The sequence below is a fragment of the Nelumbo nucifera genome, chromosome 1, assembly GCF_055504915.1.
Source record: "Nelumbo nucifera cultivar China Antique chromosome 1, China Antique-T2T, whole genome shotgun sequence".
NCBI classification, from domain to species: domain Eukaryota; kingdom Viridiplantae; phylum Streptophyta; class Magnoliopsida; order Proteales; family Nelumbonaceae; genus Nelumbo; species Nelumbo nucifera.
This window is the reverse complement of record NC_142649.1, coordinates 85,208,039-85,227,731: the sequence shown is the minus strand read 5'-3', so window position 1 is coordinate 85,227,731 and position 19,693 is coordinate 85,208,039. Positions and strand designations below refer to the sequence as shown.

Below are 19,693 nucleotides of genomic sequence, written 5' to 3'. Positions count from 1 at the left end.
CAACTATGAACCAAACAGACCCTTACTCGTGAATTTGTCTCTATCTGTTGGTTCAACTGAAATTTGAAAACACAGACATGTTTCATTCCTCCGTGGATTGGCCTATCAAAGCCAAAAGGAAGATGCTAGAGTCATGGAGACGACTATCAAGTCCACAAAGCCCTTAAATCACAAAGAAACAATATTGTTTCAGCAAAAGAATAGCAACAAACATCATCTAAGTGTCGGTTTTAAACATTCACCGACAAACAACATAAAAGCTTGGGCAGAAGTGACGGACTAACGGCATAATTAATGGGCTAGAACATCAAAATGTGGCTATAATATAAGTAGTTTGGGGCCCCTCGTGCATCTAACAACCCATTTGGCTCAATAATGAGTTAATTAATGACCGCGGTGTTAACGTTAGTGTTTGGCACACAATTGCTTTGTTGTGCTAAACATGATAGATTAGAGCCCTCTTGATTTATTCAATGACAGTGCTTGTGTATGTCCATTTTCGCATGGACAACCACTTTGGACGAGGTTGGATTCATCATCCACCCTACAAATTAAAGGGTGGTGAAGGGCCCCTTTCTGCTCGCTAAATCCATATAAGGCAAGTTCTCACATGGCTAGTGGGTGAGTTGTCCTAGTACAAGTGGGTAAGGTGTAAACCATCTCCACTCATTCTAAAATTGGGGTCACGTTGAGTCCTAAGAGTGGTCCCAAAATGGTGGCAAATAGACCAGTCTATAAATTCAGTGCAGGCTATATACATGGGTTGGGTTAAGTGGTAAACCTACAATGACCTAACCCTATAAGGTTAGGGTTGGGTCAGCCTCCATTAGGTTTTGGATCCATTGTTTGAGTATAGATGTACAATATAGGGTTAAGTACACTGCAGCCCTATGCAGAATTCTGAATTACAGCCCCCATAGTCTATTAGTAGCCCCCTATAAACCGCATCCTACCTATAAATTTGACATCAATCCATAGTCAAGATTCATCCCTATGTACAGTGGGGTTAGAGATTTCTGAGTTGAACTGATCAATCATTCCCCCTACAACATATGGGACAGGTTGAATTAGGTTTGACATTCCCTTCCCGTTTAGTCGGGTTAGATTCGAATTGACGTGGCTTTATATTGGATTTTTGTTGAATAAAACCCATACCAAACCCGACCCATTAAGATCCCTAACTCAGTAGCACAACTTGAAAAAGGATCAGAGTTCTCACTTCTCAGTCCCAAGAGGGGTCATGACTAAATAAACTTATATGAAGTTGGGATTTTAATGGTTCATCTTCAAGGTTTTACCAAAACAATAGGGGGTATTCGGGTGGGCAATATGGAAGTAATTCGATGTGGGGATGGTAGAAATCAAAGCATGCATGGTGAACGTTGGAGAGCATCTAATTAATGCAATTCTTTGATGCTCTGCCTTACGGACATGGTAGGGCCTATGAAAAGATGTCTTACAAGACAAAATTTACCTTGTCTATTCATGAATCCCACTTGTTTGTACGGCATAGTGTAGCGAGAGTTGCATTAACTCGTTGTTTATTAGCACATTCATCTTATTTAATGGCCTTGATCTCTTATTTCTCTCCATTCCATTTTATTTTTTATTTTTAATTCTTCCTCTCTTTAAATATCAATTTTTATAAAACTATAAAGGGAGGAATGTTGGGGAATGTCTGTACTCTGTAGTTGTTGACAAGGGATTTCATGTTCTTAGTTCATCTCATCTCCCGCGTGCTCTTAAGAATCTCTTTGAGAGAGGATTGTATGAAGCTGACTGTCTTGCGTGTTGTGATTTGTGAATGGCGGTCTTTCTTTCATTTGTTTTTTCTTTGACCTAGGTTAAGTGTGAAAGGATATGTATTTTGTTGTTGGGTTTTGAGGCAAAGGTGGGCTACTGCTGTTTTTCTTTTCTTTTGATTGTGCTTGATTAATAAAATTTTGAAGGGGCTGTCCTTCCACCTAGAGCAAAGTTTGAGTTTTATTCGGTTTTATTCTCTAACATGTCCTTATACAAATGTCCATTGGGCTTGAAGTATAGACAAGTACAGATTCATTCATATCTTGTACTAAAATTTAATTAATTATATTAAGGGCAACGAAGATCAAACACTAAATCATTTGGTCAAAGTAGTTCTGATACCATGTATCTTAAAGGAATCATTCAACTTAAAAATTTAAATTATTAGGTGAGGTTGGAGAATATGATTTTATTCTCTAAAAGTATATGTATGTCTCATGGACGTTTACATTTTCCTAATGCAAAGTTGGGGTATTAATGAAACATGTCATTCATTAAATATGCCTATTTTCTGGACTCTTAAACATGTCATTCAACAATAATGAGTGATAGAGTATCCCTAAATGAGTAGGGGTGCCAACAGTATTTGAAAATACGATTTTGAATTTTAGATTCAACATAATTGAATCGAATTCGAATAATTCAAATATCTAATTAGTTAAATTCAGATATCTTATTCATATCAAATAGTTAAGTGGATTCGAATTTGGATATGACCCAATTCAATTTGATAAATATCTTAATTCGATCGATTATTTAATTTTTATATATAAAATATAAAATATTTTATATAATTTATATTTAATAATTATATTATATAAATAATTTATATACTTTATATAAATAAAATATTTATTGTATATTTATTAATTACCAAAAAAATTAATTGGTTGAATTTGAATTAAATCGAATATTTAAATATTTAATTGAATTCAAATTCAAATATTAATTTTCAATATTCATCAGATATCTAATATTCGAATTAGGATGTTGCTTGATCCGATTTGAATTGAACCCGTTTACACTCCTATAAATGAGGAATTGAGGTATGACCAGCTATATAAGCCCTAGATTTGTATACATTGGCTTAAAATAATGTTTAAAAAGTGACACACTATTAAAATTTTGATCAATTTGGAGAAGGGGTCAAATGGTGGACCTGGGCCTGGTGCCGTTAAGTTTTGTAGAGACTACATTTCTGAGGTTTCAACCATGATCCAAAATCTCTATTACATATTTGTTGAATCATTGGAAGGAAAGTGTTTTTTTTACCAAACCCATAACCAAACAGTTAATTTCTGGGATGAGATTTAGTTAAGGCTCAGTATAGTGCAAATTTTGTTTGCATTGGTGTAAATGCATATGAATGCAAATAGGTTATGTAAATTCTGGAATAATTTTGCTTAAGATTTGACTTTGTCTTCTTTATTTATGATAAATAAAATAATATGGCCCCCACCTGAAAGGAAAGAGAATAGAAGTAGAAGGGTTATTTGTTTGGGAGTGAGGTAGGACCCTAGAAAACAATAAGATGCCCATAACCCAATAGCTGAGATGGCCAATCGGCTTCCTTTGCATATGGAGGTATGGGTTCAAAAATTGACCTCAAGTGTACCCCTGCTTTGTCCCTATCCCTTAATCCCCCTGTAATGTGTAATATGTGATACCCAAAAATAAAAAATAAAAGGAAAAAGGTAGAAAGCAAGATGATGTGGTCGTCCTAAGTCCTACCTTCATTCGAAAGGGAGTTGAGATAGAAGGAAGGAAAGTGATGCAATTTTTGCTGCAACTTTTGAATGCAAAATTTGCACTAGAGAATAAAAATTAGATAAAAAATCAAGAGAGATGTTTCCATTGGAAATATGTCCATACATTTGGATTTTGGACCCGAAGCAATGAGATTGGGCACATGATGGATCAGATGCATGGTGCTCAAGATGTCGTATTGTCATACGGAATGGATGCTTGGCATTGATCTTACATCAAAACAGTAATAATGTTCGCTGACGGTGCCAGCGCAGCAGTTAACAGTGGCAGCATTGTGCTGGTAATAAAAAGTGGGACAAAATAAAAATAAAAAATAAATGGTTTTTAAATAAAATAAATATGTAGGTTGAGATGTCTTAATACAAATTTGGCTGGTTACGGGGCCGTACGTCTCCATGAGAGCGATGTAACCTTCTTAGTGCCGACAGCTTCTGAAGACGCAACGATCGGTCATGTTCTTTTTGGCAAGATTTAAGTGGGGCCCACCATAACCGTACATCCTTGCCACGTGTTCTGAGCAGAAAAGAGAAGAAGACCGTTTAACGTACGGTCATGTTTCGAGTGCGGGGGGAGCGCTTCCTTCTAAATTTCTAAATACGACTATACGAGACGAGAAGGCATAAGCAGTTAAGCTTAGCCACTGGCGAGTGGCGAGGGAAGAGGAAATGACGAAAGTGCCCGTGAAGCGAGGCGTAAATGCGGATTCGACGAGGAATCATTGATCCGGACAGGTGGACGGTCAAATTTCCGTCAGCGAGACAGTTCGGAGTTGTATGGAGGATTGCGTTGCGTTGGTGGGTGTGGGGGGTTGACATGACTGAAGTACGATGTAGATGGAACATGGAAGAGAGGCCAACGGCTGCTGCTGCTCCCCGCTGCTGCACCTGGCGCACCAGTAAAAATGTAGCAGGCAGCACCCGCGTAAAAGTCGAGGGTCTCTGACGCAGACGCTGCTGGAGCACTGCGCACTCTGCCAAACCAAACCCCTCACCTCTTGTCATTCGCCTTTGACGCCCGTGCCAGTTGCCACCTTTCTTCTTCTTCTTCCATTTTACAGATTCCCCCATTTCCTTTTGGCCTTTTTCCAGTTTTCCTCCAAAATCTATTTACTTTCTGGTATCTGCACTCTTGACTCTACGATGATCCATCACAAAAGGAGGCCTAGGTCCCACCTTTGGGCTGATTGAATCGATCTGATGGAAAACAAGCTCATGGCCCCATCTTTCTTCTTCTTTTTCTTGATTTTTTTATCGTCAACCAACTCCAAGAGACTATATGGGTATCCCGTAATAAACCACATTTGCTACAAAAGTTGGGTAGAATTGCCATTACCCTTACCTTGAATTAGATGAAGTTACATCTTGGTGGGGCCACCGAAATTCATGTAAGTCCATAATTCTCCCTAATATAAAAAAATACTTTGGTTGTTGACCCTCAACAGCTTGGTCTATCAAAGTGATAACAGATGGAATTTCCTAAAATGAACATCTCTCCATAAATTTATTATACATGTGTGGAGATATTTAGGGCCTTAGGGGTGCTCACGACTCAGTTAATCGAATCATGAGAGATCAGTTCTACCGGTTTTTATATGTCTTTTAACTGAAATTGTACTATTACCACCGGTAACTAGTTGAGCAGTTTCAGTTTTCGACTAGTTCAGTTCTTCAGTTTTTTATATTTATAATATATATTATAAAATATATATAATATAATATATGATAAATAATAAATGATATATAAAATATATATCTATATATACAATGCATATATATTTATATATAATATAGATAATTTGTGAGATATATTAAATATATATAATACATATAAATACATATATTAATCGGTTTGGTTAATCATTGGCATTTTTCTTGGTTAATCGAAAACAGAATCGATAAGTTTGGTTCCTTTTTTTTTGTTTTTAATGAGCACCCCTAGAGATATTTCTAATTGTGACTCGATGGCATGCTCTCATGAGTTCGTATCTGGCTCCCAACATATGATCCTTTTATGGCAAGATGTTCCCAATGTATGGTTGCAATGGCTTGTTGGAACCAAATCCAAACTAGCTAATTATAGCTTATATATTTTCAATTTCACTCTCTCTGCATGGTAAATTCATCCCCAAGATATAATAAAGCCATCAATGAAAAATTACAACCAATGAGTTTAAAATGTCTTTGGGAAACCTTTTATGAGATAATTGCAATTCTAATTGAGAGAGACAAATGGACAAGAAAATTTTAGTATACTTGTTCAGGTGATGGTTCAGCTGGCCAAGGATGCCACGTGGTAATCTCCGCGGCCTACCCCCTCTTAGGACACATCAACACCATGCGTAATAGAAGAGCACGACTAAGAAAGAGTGTCCTGCACGGACAAGGAAGCAAACTCCGTCAAAGAGGAAACCTCCTAAAGACCTCGACGAATGCCCTCATCTCAACAACCTCGAAAGCCTTATCCATCTAGAGCACGAGCACCCAACTATAAGTAGGTATTCCCAACTCGAGGTAAGGGATGATTTTTAGAACTACACTCTTTGAATACCTCTTTGCACTATATCTTCAACCTAGACCAGCGCAATTTCAACCTGCCCGGCCCGGCTATATCCTTCTCGATCCTACTGACTTGAGCGTCAGAGTACCTACTCGGGGAACAACTCCTTGGGCCTCTGAGATTCCTTCTGGTTGTAGATCTCAGTGTACGACTTCGCCCTTCCACCTCGGCCTCGTCCAATTGGCAAGACTATTTGATTGTGTCCTCAGTTCGGAGCACCTTGATTCGAACAACATCAAATTGGAGTTGTCTCTGGAAAACAAACAAAAAGTCATTTCCCAAACCCCTCTCCATGCACTATAAGCAACCATGCCTAAGAATACATCCGATCGCTCTGGAGCTCATTCCCTATCTCGGGGATCCCGTTCACTTCGCAGCTCCTCACCTCAGGAGCCCCAATATCAAGCAACAATCAACCCCGCATATTTCCAAGCCATGCAGTAGAAGGTCGACCGTATCCTAACCATGATGGAGACAATGGGGCAACCAGCGCACATCCCCCAAGTTACTCGCCCTATCGCTCAGGTGCCTACTATAGTCGATCCTTGCACTAAGGACCCCAAAAGGCACCACACAGACAAGCATAGGGCCCAATTCGATCACAAGCGACCACAACCATCTAGAATATCTGACTCTGTAGCCCAGCCTTGCACGCACGATGCCCACAATAGATCCCATCACTCCGCTCAAGAGCTAGCAAAACAATGGTTTGGCCAACGTCTACAGCAACCACCGATCTCAGTAGCAGAATCCAGCTCAGTCTAAGACTGGCCTTAGGGCTGTTCATAAGAATGCCCAACCTGGCCAAACCGACCAACCCGGACGGACCCAACCCGAGTCGTCCGGGTGTGCATCCGTACCAGTCGGTTTCGGGTTGGGCACAAAACGAAACCGACATCTCGGGTCGGTTTCGGTTTTCTTGCGTGAAAACCGAATCTGACCCGACCCGAACCGACCTAGAGATCTACTAGTTTGGTAGTTCCTACTTCCTAGTTTGAGTAGTTTCCTAATTCCTACTAATCTTCTACTTTTAGACTTCTACTAGAATTAGAACTCTAGAAGGCTCATTAGGCAATTACAATTAGAATTCAATTAGGTGTCCTTTTTTAGTTTTTTACCTAGATTAGAAATTTAGAATTTAGAAGGTTTCTAATTTTTTATTCTTTACCTGAATTAAATTTAGATTTATTTTGGACTCTTGAATATCAAATATTCAAATTATCAAATAAATCAGATTTTATTTGGCTTTATACATACAGGAGCAAAACCGACCAAGCTGACCCAAATCGACCCAACCCGACTCAAACCGACCTGGTCGGTTTGGCCTGTCAGTGGGTCAGTTTCGGTTCCCACCTTAGCTAACCCGACCAGGTCAGGTCGGTTGGGAAAATCCCAAGAAACCGACCCGAACCGACCCGTGAACACCCCTAATTAGCCTGCGATCCCAAAAGGGGAAAAGTCCATAAACAAGGTCCCAGCCAATAGAGACGCCAAGATTAGAGAACTAAGAGAGTAGATAGCCGAACTGGAATGTAGCCAAGCGGATAGAAGCACGGCTCCTCCGGTGGCCTGGCCCTTAGAGAAGCACCACAACCAACCCACGAAGGAACCCATCTTCATCCAAGAGATCGCTGATGATCTTCCCCCAGTCGGCTAGCAACCCCCTCAACTTGAGAAATACAATAGAACCTCAGACTCCAACGATCACATTGAGAGGTTCAAGGCAATAATGATACTACACGGCTCTTCTGAAGGTCTCATGTGCAAGGCCTTTCTCGCTATCCTCCATAGAGTCGCCAGAACCTACTACACTTCCCTTCCTCCACGGTCCAAATCCTCTTAGGAACAGTTGGAGACGCAGTTTCTGGCGCAGTTCGTCACTAGCCAAAGGCACTAGAAGGCGTCATCTAGCCTCATGCAAGTACGCCAAAGGAAAGGAGAGACCTTGAGGGAATATTTGGCGATGTTCGACACTAAGGTCCTTCAAGTCTAAGCTCTAGACCAATCAGTAGCTCTGACGGCCATCATGAGCGGACTACACTCCTCAATGTTCAACTTCTTGCTACAAAAGAACCATTCGTCCAACCTAACCACTCTCCTGAAACATGGATAGAAGTACATGAACACCAAGGAAGCCCAAACCCTACGAAGGAGTGAAGATGACCAATATGATTAGAAGTGGAAAGACCATGATGAGCGCAAATCGGACAAAGACAGCAAGAGACAAGACCGTCGACTTGACTACAAACCGAGGATCCCACCGCCGACGTACAAAAACTTCACTCCCTTGAATGTGCCGCGGGCTAAGATACTAATGTAGATCCGTGACCATACCTTCGTCAAGTGGCTTGAAAAGATGAAGTCCTAGAACAACAAAAGAAATCAATACAAGTACTATGATTTCAATCGAGACCACAACCACGAGACTGAGAGCTACCGCGACCTACGCCCTCAGTTGGATGGCCTCGTTCGATGAAGGTACCTCGGCAGGTTAGTAGACATCAAGGAACACAAGCCAAAGGGAGAAGAGCGCTGCCCTAGCATACCACCAGCCCGAGCTACCCAAGTTGGAGTCATTGCAACCATCTCGGGCAGGATGGCATTCGAAGGAGAGAGCAGCTTGGCCAACAAGGCTTATGCCAGAATGCATCAGGTCGAAGACAGGGAACCAAAGAGACAAAGGCAAGATGTTCCATCACCTTCACCGACGACAATCTCAGGGGAGTTTAGACAACACAACATGGCGCCTTTGTGATAACTGATGAAGGCAGATTTGGCCCTCCAGTGAAATTGCGACACGTGGCACCTCGTGACAACTAGGCGACACCCAGGCAACAACATACCAAATTGGTGTCCCACCCGGGCACCGACCTGGCCGGCCTACCGCGGCCTGCGGGTGGCCTGTACGCGGCCTGCGCGCGGCCTGGCGCGGCGTGCGCGACCTGGCCGACCTGGATCAGCCTGGCACATGATCCGACCTAGCCGACCTAGCCGACCTGGATCAGCCCGGCACATGATCCGACCGACCCGACCTGGCCGACCTGGCAACCCATAAGACGCCCACCGATAACGGCATGCATACCCCACGAGTTCGGTAGCTCACCAAGGAACTCGCCAAGGAGCTCGGTAGCTCACCAAAGAGCTCGCCATGGAGCTAGGCAACTCTCCAAGGAGCTTGCCACCAAGGAGCCAGGCAGCTCGGCAGAGGTCACCACAAGCAGCTTGACATAGCCCAAGGAGCTCGGCATAGCTCCCCCGGGCAGCTCGCCACTTGTAGGGTAGCTCGGTACAGAAGAGTAGTTTGGCGTATCGCAGAAAGATCTCCTACCTGACAACCGTACCAGATAGATCTGGTGGCAGTGCCCACATCTCTTGCCAGGCGGCGTCGTGCCTACCGGACGAGTTCGTACCCTGCAGCAGCAGCTTGCACCTGTCTCCTCAGTCCTAGCAGTAATGGCTTGGGTAGTGGCGGTTACGCCTGATGTGACTGGGCACCACTATATAAGGACTCTGACCCTCAAAGCCAAGGGGGGAGGGAATGGAAAAATGGAGGTAATCCCTGCTCTCTAGCTCTCTCATTTCTCTCCAAGCTCTCTACAATCAGAATGCTAACTTAGGCATCAGAGAGTCCCCGCCGGGTAAACAACCCCGGGTCCTCTGATTCAGCTCTCGTAGGTTCCTCAGCACCCGCCAAGTAGCTCTCCACCAGGGAGCTCGTCACCAAGTAGTTCTCCACCAGGGAGCTCGTCACCAAGCAGTTCTCCACCAGGGAGCTCGTTACCAAGTAGTTCTCCACCAGGGAGCTCGTTACCAAGTAGTTCTCCACCAGGGAGCTCATCTCTTCCATGAGATATGGCACACCTGACGAGTTCGTACCCTGCAGCAGCAGCCTGCACCTGTCTCCTCAGTCCTAGTAGTAATGGCTTGGGCAGTGGCGGTTACGCCTGATGTGACTGGGCACCACTATATAAGGACTCTGACCCTCAAAGCCAAGGGGGGAGGGAATGGAAAAATGGAGGTAATCCATGCTCTCTAGCTCTCTCATTTCTCTCCAAGCTCTCTGCAATCAGAATGCTAACTTAGGCATCGGAGAGTCCCCGCCGGGTAAACACCCCTGGGTCCTCTGATTCAGCTCTCGTAGGTTCCTCAGCTCCCGCCAAGTAGCTCTCCACCAGGGAGCTCATCACCAAGTAGCTCTCCACCAAGGAGCTCGTCACCAAGCAGTTCTCCACCAGGGAGCTCGTTACCAAGTAGTTCTCCACCAGGGAGTTCATCACCAAGTATCTCACCACCAGGGAGTTCGCCACCAAGTAGCTCATCACCAGGCAGTTCGCCACCAGGGAGCTCCATCATCCTCTGAGTCACAGGCCACCTGGGAGCAGGTCAAATGATGAGGTACTTAGCCAAAAAAATTGATACATCACAAAAATTGGTACATGACTAGAAACGGTTACATCAATTGGCGTCGTCTGTGGGAAAATGCTACAAAAAGCTAAGTTCTCATCCTACAAAAGCTAAGTTCTCATCTTACAAAAGCTAAGTCCTCTTCTCCCAGAAAGCTAAGTCCTCGGTTTTTAGAAATTGAAGCTCTCGCTTTATAGTTTCCATTTTTTATGAACTCAAAGACTACGCAGGTAGCTAACAGACTAAGTTTACTTTCGATTCAGTTAAAGCCTCATCAGCCCTCTTCGCAAGGTCCCCCCTACAAAGATGAGCTCTTCGTGGCTTCCGTGGGAGTTGGCGGCCAACAGACTACATAGGCACCCTTATTGGTCGAGCCTAACAAGGCTCACATGTGAGCTGGCGACCTAAAGTTAGTAGTGCTGCCCCCGAAGGTCGAGCTCCTAGTAGCTTCTTGTAGGAGTGGGTGACCGGCATTACGAAGCTGATGCAGCACAATCATAGCTCCAAGGCACCCACCTGATCGGCTCGACACCTCACTGGTAGCTCGGCACCTGGTCAACTCAGCACCTCACTGGTAGCTCGACTCCTGGTTAGCTCGGCACCTCACTGGTAGCTCGGCACTTTACAGGTAGCTCGACACCTGGTTAGCTCGGCAACTCACTGGTAGCTCGGCACCTGGTCAGCTCGGCTCCTTGCAGGTAGCTCGGCACCTGGTCAGCTCGGCACCTCGCAGGCAGCTCGGCATCTGGTCAGCTCGGCACCTCACAGGTAGCTCAGCACCTGGTCAGCCTGACACCTTGCAGGTAGCTCGGCACTTGGTCAGCTCGGCACCTCACTGGTCAGCTCGGCACCTCACTGGTAGCTCGACACCTAGTCAGCTCGGCTCCTTGCAGGTAGCTCGACACCTCACTGGTCAGCTCGGCACCTCGCAGGCAGCTCGGTATCTGGTCAGCTCGGCACCTCACAGCTAGCTCGGCACCTGGTCAGCCCGACACCTCATAGGTAGCTCGACACCTTACAAGCAAAGCCTATGAGCCACATTACTGGTTAAGACTCGGCCGCCTCTTCGGCATGGGCAAAGTTAAGAAGAGTGAACTATAAGTCGCTCCCAAAGCCTAGAAGCCACATTATTGCTAAATACCCCGTTGCTTCCTCAGCATGGGCAAAATCAGCAAAAAGTGAACTATAAGTTGCCCCTAGAGCCTAAGGGCTACACTACTGAACTAGTGGAGACCTCCTCACCTTATAGGCAGCTCACTACTTGCAGACAACTGGCCACATACAGATGACTCCCAAGGCCTAAGGAATTGGATCGGCAGTTACTAGCTCGTCAACTTACAGGCCAAAAGAAAAATACTCTCTTCACTGAGTTATTCTCAGCTCGGGAGTGGGGGGCAAATGATGAGGGCAGATTTGGCCCTCCAGTGAAATTGCGACATGTGGCACCTCGTGACAACTAGGCGACACCCAGGCAGCAACTTACCAAGTTGGTGTCCCACCCGGGCACCGGCCTGACCGGCCTAGCGCGGCCTGGCGCGGCCTGTGCGACCTGGCCGACCTGGATCAGCATGGCACATGATCTAACCTGGCTTACCTAGCCGACCTGGATCAGCCCGGCACATGATCCGACCGACCCGACCTGGCCGACCTGGCAACCCATAAGATGCCCACCGATAACGGCATGCATACCCCACGAGCTCGGTAGCTCACCATGGAGCTCGCCAAGGAGCTCGGTAGCTCACCAAAGAGCTCGCCAAGGAGTTAGGCAGCTCTCCAAGGAGCTCACCACCAAGGAGCCAGGCAGATCGGCAGAGCTCGCCACAAGCAGCTCGGCATAGCCCAAGGAGCTCGACATAGCTCCCCTGGGCAGCTCGCCACTTGTAGGGTAGCTCGGTACAGAAGAGTAGTTTGGCGTATCGCAGGAAGATCTCCTGCCTAACAATCGTACCTGATAGATCTGGTGGCAGCACCCAAAACTCTTGCTAGGCAGCGTCGTGCCTGTCGTCACTAAAAAGCATGGCACGCCTGACGAGTGCGTACCCCGCAGCAGCAGCCTGCACCTGTCTCCTTAGTCCTAGCAGTAAGTGGCGGTTACGCTTGATGTGACTGGGCACCACTATATAAGGACTTTGACCCCCAAAGCCAAGGGGGAGGGAATGGAAAAATGGAGGTAATCCCTGCTCTCTAGCTCTCTCATTTCTATCCAAGCTCTCTGCAATCAGAATGCTAACTTAGGCATCGGAGAGTCCCCGCCGGGTAAACACCCCCAGGTCCTCTGATTCAGCTCTCGCAGGTTCCTCAGCTCCCGCCACCTACAAAGAGGAGGAAAGGATGGAGTTCTCGCATGTCCCTCAGCTCCCGCTGCCTACAAAGGAGAGGAGATCACCTCATGCAGAGGGCAGTCGGGTTGCGCTACACCAGGGAGCTCCACCACCCTCTGAGTTACAGGCCGCCTAGGAGCAGGTCAAATGACGAGTCCACCCAGGAAGCTCATCACGAAGTAGCTCTCCACTAGGGAGCTCGTCACCAGGCAGTTTTTCACCAGGGAGTTCGTCACCAGGCAGTTCTCCACCAGGGAGCTCGTCACCAAGTAGCTCTCCACCAGGGAGCTCGTCACCAAGTAGCTCTCCACTAGGGAGCTCGTCACCCAGGCAGTTCTCCACCAGGGAGCTCGTCACCAGGCAGTTCTCCACCACGGAGCTCGTCACCAAGTAGTTCTCCACCAGGGAGCTCGTCACCAAGTAGCTTACCACCAGGGAGTTCGCTACCAAGCAACTCATCACCAGGCAGTTCGCCACCAGGTAGCTCCATCATCCTCTGAGTCACAGACCACCTGGGAGCTGGTCAAATGATGAGGTACTTAGCCCAAACAATTGATACATCACAAAAATTGGTACGTGACCAGAAACGGTTACATCAATAACCACTGAGATTGCTAACTTTGAGGTTCGACGCATACTGGTGGACATAGGGAGCTCGGCCAAGATCCTCTTTGAAGAAGCCTTCAAACAAATCGACATTAGGAAGGATCATGTAACACCCGTCAACACTTCCCTGGTGGGATTCTCCGGGGACTTTGTAATACCCAATGGAAAAATAACATTGTCACTGCTAATAAGCGATGACCTCATCACCACCATGGCAATGGTGGGCTTCATCGTCGTTCAAGTCTTGTCCCCCTACAACGCCATCCAAAGCCGGCCCACGCTGAATGCCCTACAAGCCTCAGTCTCTATGTACCACTTGGCCGTGAAGTTCCCGACCCTATATGGAGTGGGCATATCTCATGGAAGCCAGAGAACTGTAAGGCAGTGTTACTTGACGGCTTGTAGAGGAAAACCACATACCACTAAAGCGCTCACCATAGAAAACATGAACCTGAGAGATGATCTATGGACATAATGTGGCCAACCCTGGAAGACCTCGTCCAGGTGCCCCTCTTCAGTGAAGACCCTGAGAAGACAGTCCAAGTAGTACCCCTCCTATAAGGCCTTCTTCAAGATGACATTGTGCAACTCCTCAGAGACAACATCGATGTGTTCGCCCGGTCAGCAGCAGACAGCCAGGGATCGACCCCAAGGCCATCACCCACCGCTTGAATACCGACCCACACTATCAACTCGTAAGGTAAAAGAAGAAGAGCTTTGCCCCAGAATGATGGCAAGTGATCAGCGAAGAAGTGCAAAAGCTGCTCAATGCCGACTTTGTTCGAGAAGTGACATACCTGGATTGGCTGGCAAATGTGGTGATGGTCAAAAAGGCCAACGGAAAGTGGAGGATCTACATCGACATCACTGACCTAAAAAGGGCCTACCCAAAGGATAGTTTCCCTTACCGAGGATCGACCAGCTTGTCAATGCAACAATAGGGCATGAATTCCTTAGTTTCATGGATTCCTTCTCTGGTTATAATCAGATCTAGATGCACCTGGATGACTAGAAGAAGTTGGTCTTCATCACTGATCAAGAACTGTATTGCTACAAGGTGATGTCTTTGGCCTGAACAATGTCGGCGCCACTTATCAGAAGCTGGTGAATCACATCTTCAAGGAACAACTCAACCAAAACGTGGAAGCCTATGTAGATGTGGTGTGTCCGAAAGCATGTCGTTAACCACTTCGGAACACCAATTTTAATATTTGTAAGTTTCTCTGTTTCTCATAACAATTACAAATGCAGTAAATGGTGAGAACAAGTCGTATCCACAGGGACGCGAGGGAAAAATTGTTACAAACTTTAATCCGGATAAAAGAACAAAAAGGGAAGTTACAGAATCACAAAACTTTAATTAATTAAATTGGAATTCATCAAAAATAAAATTTGAACACTACTAAAAGTGAAAAGTGCATAAAAATAAATAAATAAATAAAATAAATTAAATAAAAAGTCTATAATCCGATCAGAGGTAGCAGTCTCTGGATCTCTCATTTGACCCTCGAACTTCTCGAGTTAAGCCTTCTGTCTTACCTTGCTGAATTCCAGATCTGTAGAAAAGAAACAAAGCCAAAAATTAAATTGAATAAAAGTAAATTTGCAGGAAGAAAAAATCAAATTAGAAATTAAAGAAGAAAAGTTAAATGTAAAACTGAATTAAACTGGTTCGGATCCGATTCCAGAGGTGACAGTAGTGGCTTTGGCGAACTACAAGCAGGAACCCCTCCTCTTGCTTGGGTGTTCTCCTCTTCCTCTACCCTTGAATTTCTCAAGATCAGTCTTCTATCTCTTTGGAGTAGAATCCAACCCCTTCTCAGGAGCCCTTGAGTCCTTTTTATAGAGAAGGATGGACACAACTAGGATTAGAGAGAAAGAGGGGGGCGACAGCTGGGTTTTAGAAAAGATATGGGTGCCCTAGGATTTCTAATGAAGGGTTAGGATGGTTCTAGGTTGATCCTAAGGCTGAGAAGAGAAGGAGAGGGCACCCAATATTATGTAGGGTTGAGATTTGGGTGCCCAGAAATGGAGGGTGGAGATTAAGGCGCCTAGGGTTGAAAGATGGAGATTAAAAGGAGTGGGTGGCGCCCTAGAGTGGATGGCTGAGATAGAAAATGGAATGGAGGGCTGAGATCTAAGGACTAGGGGTTGAATGGTGAGGATTAGAAGTTAGATGACGCCCTAGGGTTAAAAAACTAAAAAGAGAGTGCCCTAAAATGAATGGTGGAGATTAGAAGGGATGGAAGGTGGAGATTGAGCAGCTAGGTGTGGCTAGGGTTTGCTAAGGATGAAAATAATGAGCTAAAAGGCGCCCTAGGGTTTGCTAATGAGAGGGGAGCATGATAATACAGTAGCCTATGTAAACAGATCATTCCTGTTGCAAGATCATCCCTCACAAAATTATCTAAGTATCCTGATTCCAAAATTCTCAAACTTTGTATAGATCGGTATTGGGTTAAAGGGGTAAAACTGTCCTACTTTGAATATTGTAGAAACTTGCCTTAAAAATCTTATTTACCCTTCCATTTGCAGATTGTCTTAATAAGTTGAGATTGATTTTTGAAATCAGGTGGGCATTTTTCTTTTCATTTTTGATAGTGGATTTCTACCCATAAACTTGATATGCACACTTATTTTTGTTGTTACTTCCACCGTTTTACGCGAATCTTGACACATGCCTTAGGTGAAGAGACTTGATTAGTAAGTCTTAGGTAAGTGTCTTTGGCATTCCCTTTTCCGTTTGATGCGAATCTCGACACTTGACTTAGGTGAAGAGACCCAATTAGTAAGTCTAGGGTTTTTCATTGACCTTTTATTCTTTTTTTTTTCTTGCAACATTGTTCAGGGCAGTCCACCGTTTCTAACAATTTGAAGAATTTTTATCTAATTTCTCCATCTTTTTCTTCTTATCTTGACAGGGGCAAACTTGGACGTATTTTCCAATTTCTAAATGGCTTCAACAATATTCAAATAAGACCAATTTTTACTCCTATTACTTGCTACCAATTTCTACAAAATTCAATATTTTTTAATCAGTTTTCTCAACTTTTTTTTTGTTTGGGAATATCTTTTAATGGAAAAATTTTAAAAATTTCTCAGTAAAATTTTTAGTTCTGCATTTCTAAAGGCTTAGCTTCAATTTTGTTTCTCTCTCTTTCTTTACCCCTCAACTTAGGTGCCATTGTCCCCAATGGTATGACTAGGATATTGCAAAGGGACTTAGGCCAAAGGGAACAATCAAGAGGGTTTTCCAAAGGGGTTCAAGGTCGACCAACTGGTCTCGAATCAAGAAAAGAAAAACTCAAATCCTAACAGCAGAAACATTAAAAACCACGTTGGGTTGCCTCCCAACTAGCACTAAGTTTAACATCTTCAGCCAGACACATTCATACACATCTTCCATCCAGACTCTCAGACTCACTTTCATCTTCATACAAATAGGGCTCTAATTGGGCTAACCAAGGGGTAGACAAGTCATCCAAAAGATCGTCCACTATATCCACATTGCACTCATCATCCCCTAGGTTTAGAAATTAGAGGCACTAAAAGCATTTAACTGGACTTTCCGCTCCCCAAATGAAATGCCCATTTCTCTCAATTTACAGTTAATGTTTGCATTGGTCGTTGCTAAAAACGGCCATCATAGGATTATCGGGTTATGGTTCAGTTCCTCGGTTGGGGTCATGTCTAGGACAACAAAATCTACAGGGAAATAACAATTCTCTATCCTAATAAAGATGTCCTCGATAACAACTCGAGGAGTCTTGACCGACCAATCAGTGAGTTGTAGAATTACCGGGGTAGGTTTTAACTCGTCGATCCTGAATCTTTCGTAGATAATGAACGGAAGAAGATTTACACTAGCCCCAAGATCCAATAGGGCTCAATCAAAGGTGATTCTAGAAATGACACACCTTATGAGAGGAGCACTCGGGTCTTTCATCTTCCGGGGTAGTTGGTTTAGGAGGACCGCATTAACATCTGCCGAGAGCATCACTTTTTGTGGGGCTGCTTGTGGCTCCTTTTGAGTGCAAAGCTCTTTCAGGAACTTGGCATAGGTTGGGACATGTTGAATCGCATCGAGGAGAGGGATGTTAATATGGACTTGTTTGAAGAGCTCCTTGATCTCTTCGTTGTGAATCTCTTTCTTCTTTCGCAACGGCTCGACTGTGAGTGCGGTTGGAAGGGGGACCATAGGTTGGTTCACTAAAGGTTCTTCCTCTAAAGTTTCCTTTCCTTCTTCTTCTCCCCCCAACTTAGGGTTTTCCTTCTCCTTTTCTTCTTCTTCAATTTTCTTTTCCTCATACGGGTCTTCTAAAATTCTCCCACTCCTTAAGGTTGTAATAGCTTTGGCATTTTCAAACTAAGGGTTTTCTTAGGAGGTGGTTAAAGTTATTTTGGAGGAAGACCCGGTGGCTGATTCCTAGAGTTTGCAACCAGTTGACTCAGTAATTTCCTTACTTCTCTCCTCGCATTAGCTTCGGCTAGCTGTCCTATTTGGCTTTCTAATCTGGCAATGGATTGTTGCTGATTTAGGATTAGCTGTTGAAGCTACATGAATTGGTCATCTATTGTACGGGTCTGAGGAGGTTGAGGGTAAGCTTGATACGGTTGGTCCGGTTGGTTCCTAGGGTACATATGCTAAAATTGGTTCTGTACTTATGGCCTCTAAAATTGTTGGGGCATGGAGTTAGATGGATGATGATACTGTTGGGACTATGAATTGGGTTGATGTGTCCTCCAAGAAAAGTTAGGGTGATTTCTCCACCCAAGGTTGTAAGTATTTGAGAATGGACCATTATTGGGCCTTGAGAAACTTTGGGATGCCTGAACTTGTTCTAGGATAAATAGCGGAAATTGGGCTACCGTGGGACAATCGTTAACCTGGTGGATCGGGTTGGCACAAATGGAGCAAACTTCAAGATAAGGTGTAGATGGGCCTAGTTGCTGGTTAAAGGTGAAAAATTGGTCAAGCTTCTGGGCTAGAAGATCTACCTTGTCCAATTTTCTCGAAATGGCATTCAAATCCATTATTGCCTCAGGCTCTGTATTATTCCTGACTTCATAGAGCCCTTCCCTCTTTGTGGGTCCCACCGACCTTTCATAGGAATACAAGGATGCATTATTGATGGAGTTTTCACTCAAGGTCTCGAAAAGTGCATATGCTTCATCCTCACTTTTTCTCATAAATGCCCCCCATAGGCTGCATCTACCATTTGCCTATATTGATCTGTCAAACCTTCATAGAAGGCTTGGACAATTTGCCACTGGGACAGGCCATGGTATGGGCATTTTCTCATTAACTCTTTCATTCTCTCCCAAGCCTCATGAATTTGTTCACCCGGTGTTTGGGTGAATTTAGTGATGGCTCTTCTCATGGTATTGGTTTGTCCTATAGGATAGAGCTTTCTAAGGAATTCTTGTTGCATTACTGCCCAAGTTCTAATAGGTCTCCCTATAGTTCCCAACTAGTTTTTGGCCTTACTTTTCAAGGAGAAGGGGAAAAGAATCAATCTAAGGGCATCATCATTGAAGTTCTAGATCTTTACAGTGGAACAGATTTCTAGAAACTTGTCTATGTGTTTGTATGGGTCCTCACTCGGGTTCCCATAGAAAGAGGAGAGCATCTGGATTGTGCTGAACTTAATCTCATACTATAAGGCTTGAGTATCTGGCAACTGTATGCAGGATGAAGGGTAATATTGGGTTAGAGTGAAGTATTCCTTGAACTTTCTAGTTTGGGCATCATTGTTCCGGCCATTTGGTTGTGATGTTGGTAATGGAGGTATCTCTCTATTTCGGGTATGGGTTCTACAGTTTCTTTCCTTAGAGATCTCCTTTCCAACATACAACTCAGAAGTCCCTTATTCTTCTTGTTGAAATTTGAATTTTAATTTCAAATTTGGATTTTGAAATTTAAACACAAATTTGATTTTTTTTTATATTTTTATATTTTTTCTTTTTTTTGAAATTTAAATTCAAATTTGAATTTTTATATTTAAAAGAATGCAAGCAATTCTCACACACGACCTATGGGTTGACCTAGGGTTTCCTAAACTAGTGGTTCAACCAATGTGAATCCTTTTAAGTTCACTTGGAATTACACCACTTCCTTTGGTTAGCCAGGTAAGAGGTGGGGATGTGGGAGGCTCCCCTTGCTCTCGTAAGGACCTAATTAAGTAACCACAAAACCCGCTTAGGCGTAGCCATTTAACCTTTTTTCTTAGACCAAC

The 19,693-nt window shown here is 44.3% G+C and overlaps 1 non-coding gene across 1 annotated transcript; it reads left to right on the top strand.

Annotated features, from left to right (window-relative positions):
- Window positions 1-18,734: 18,734 nt before the first annotated feature.
- Window positions 18,735-18,841, top strand: LOC148803504 (small nucleolar RNA R71). The gene has a single exon (XR_016081698.1). It is a non-coding gene; the product is annotated as a small nucleolar RNA R71 (small nucleolar RNA).
- Window positions 18,842-19,693: the final 852 nt, after the last annotated feature.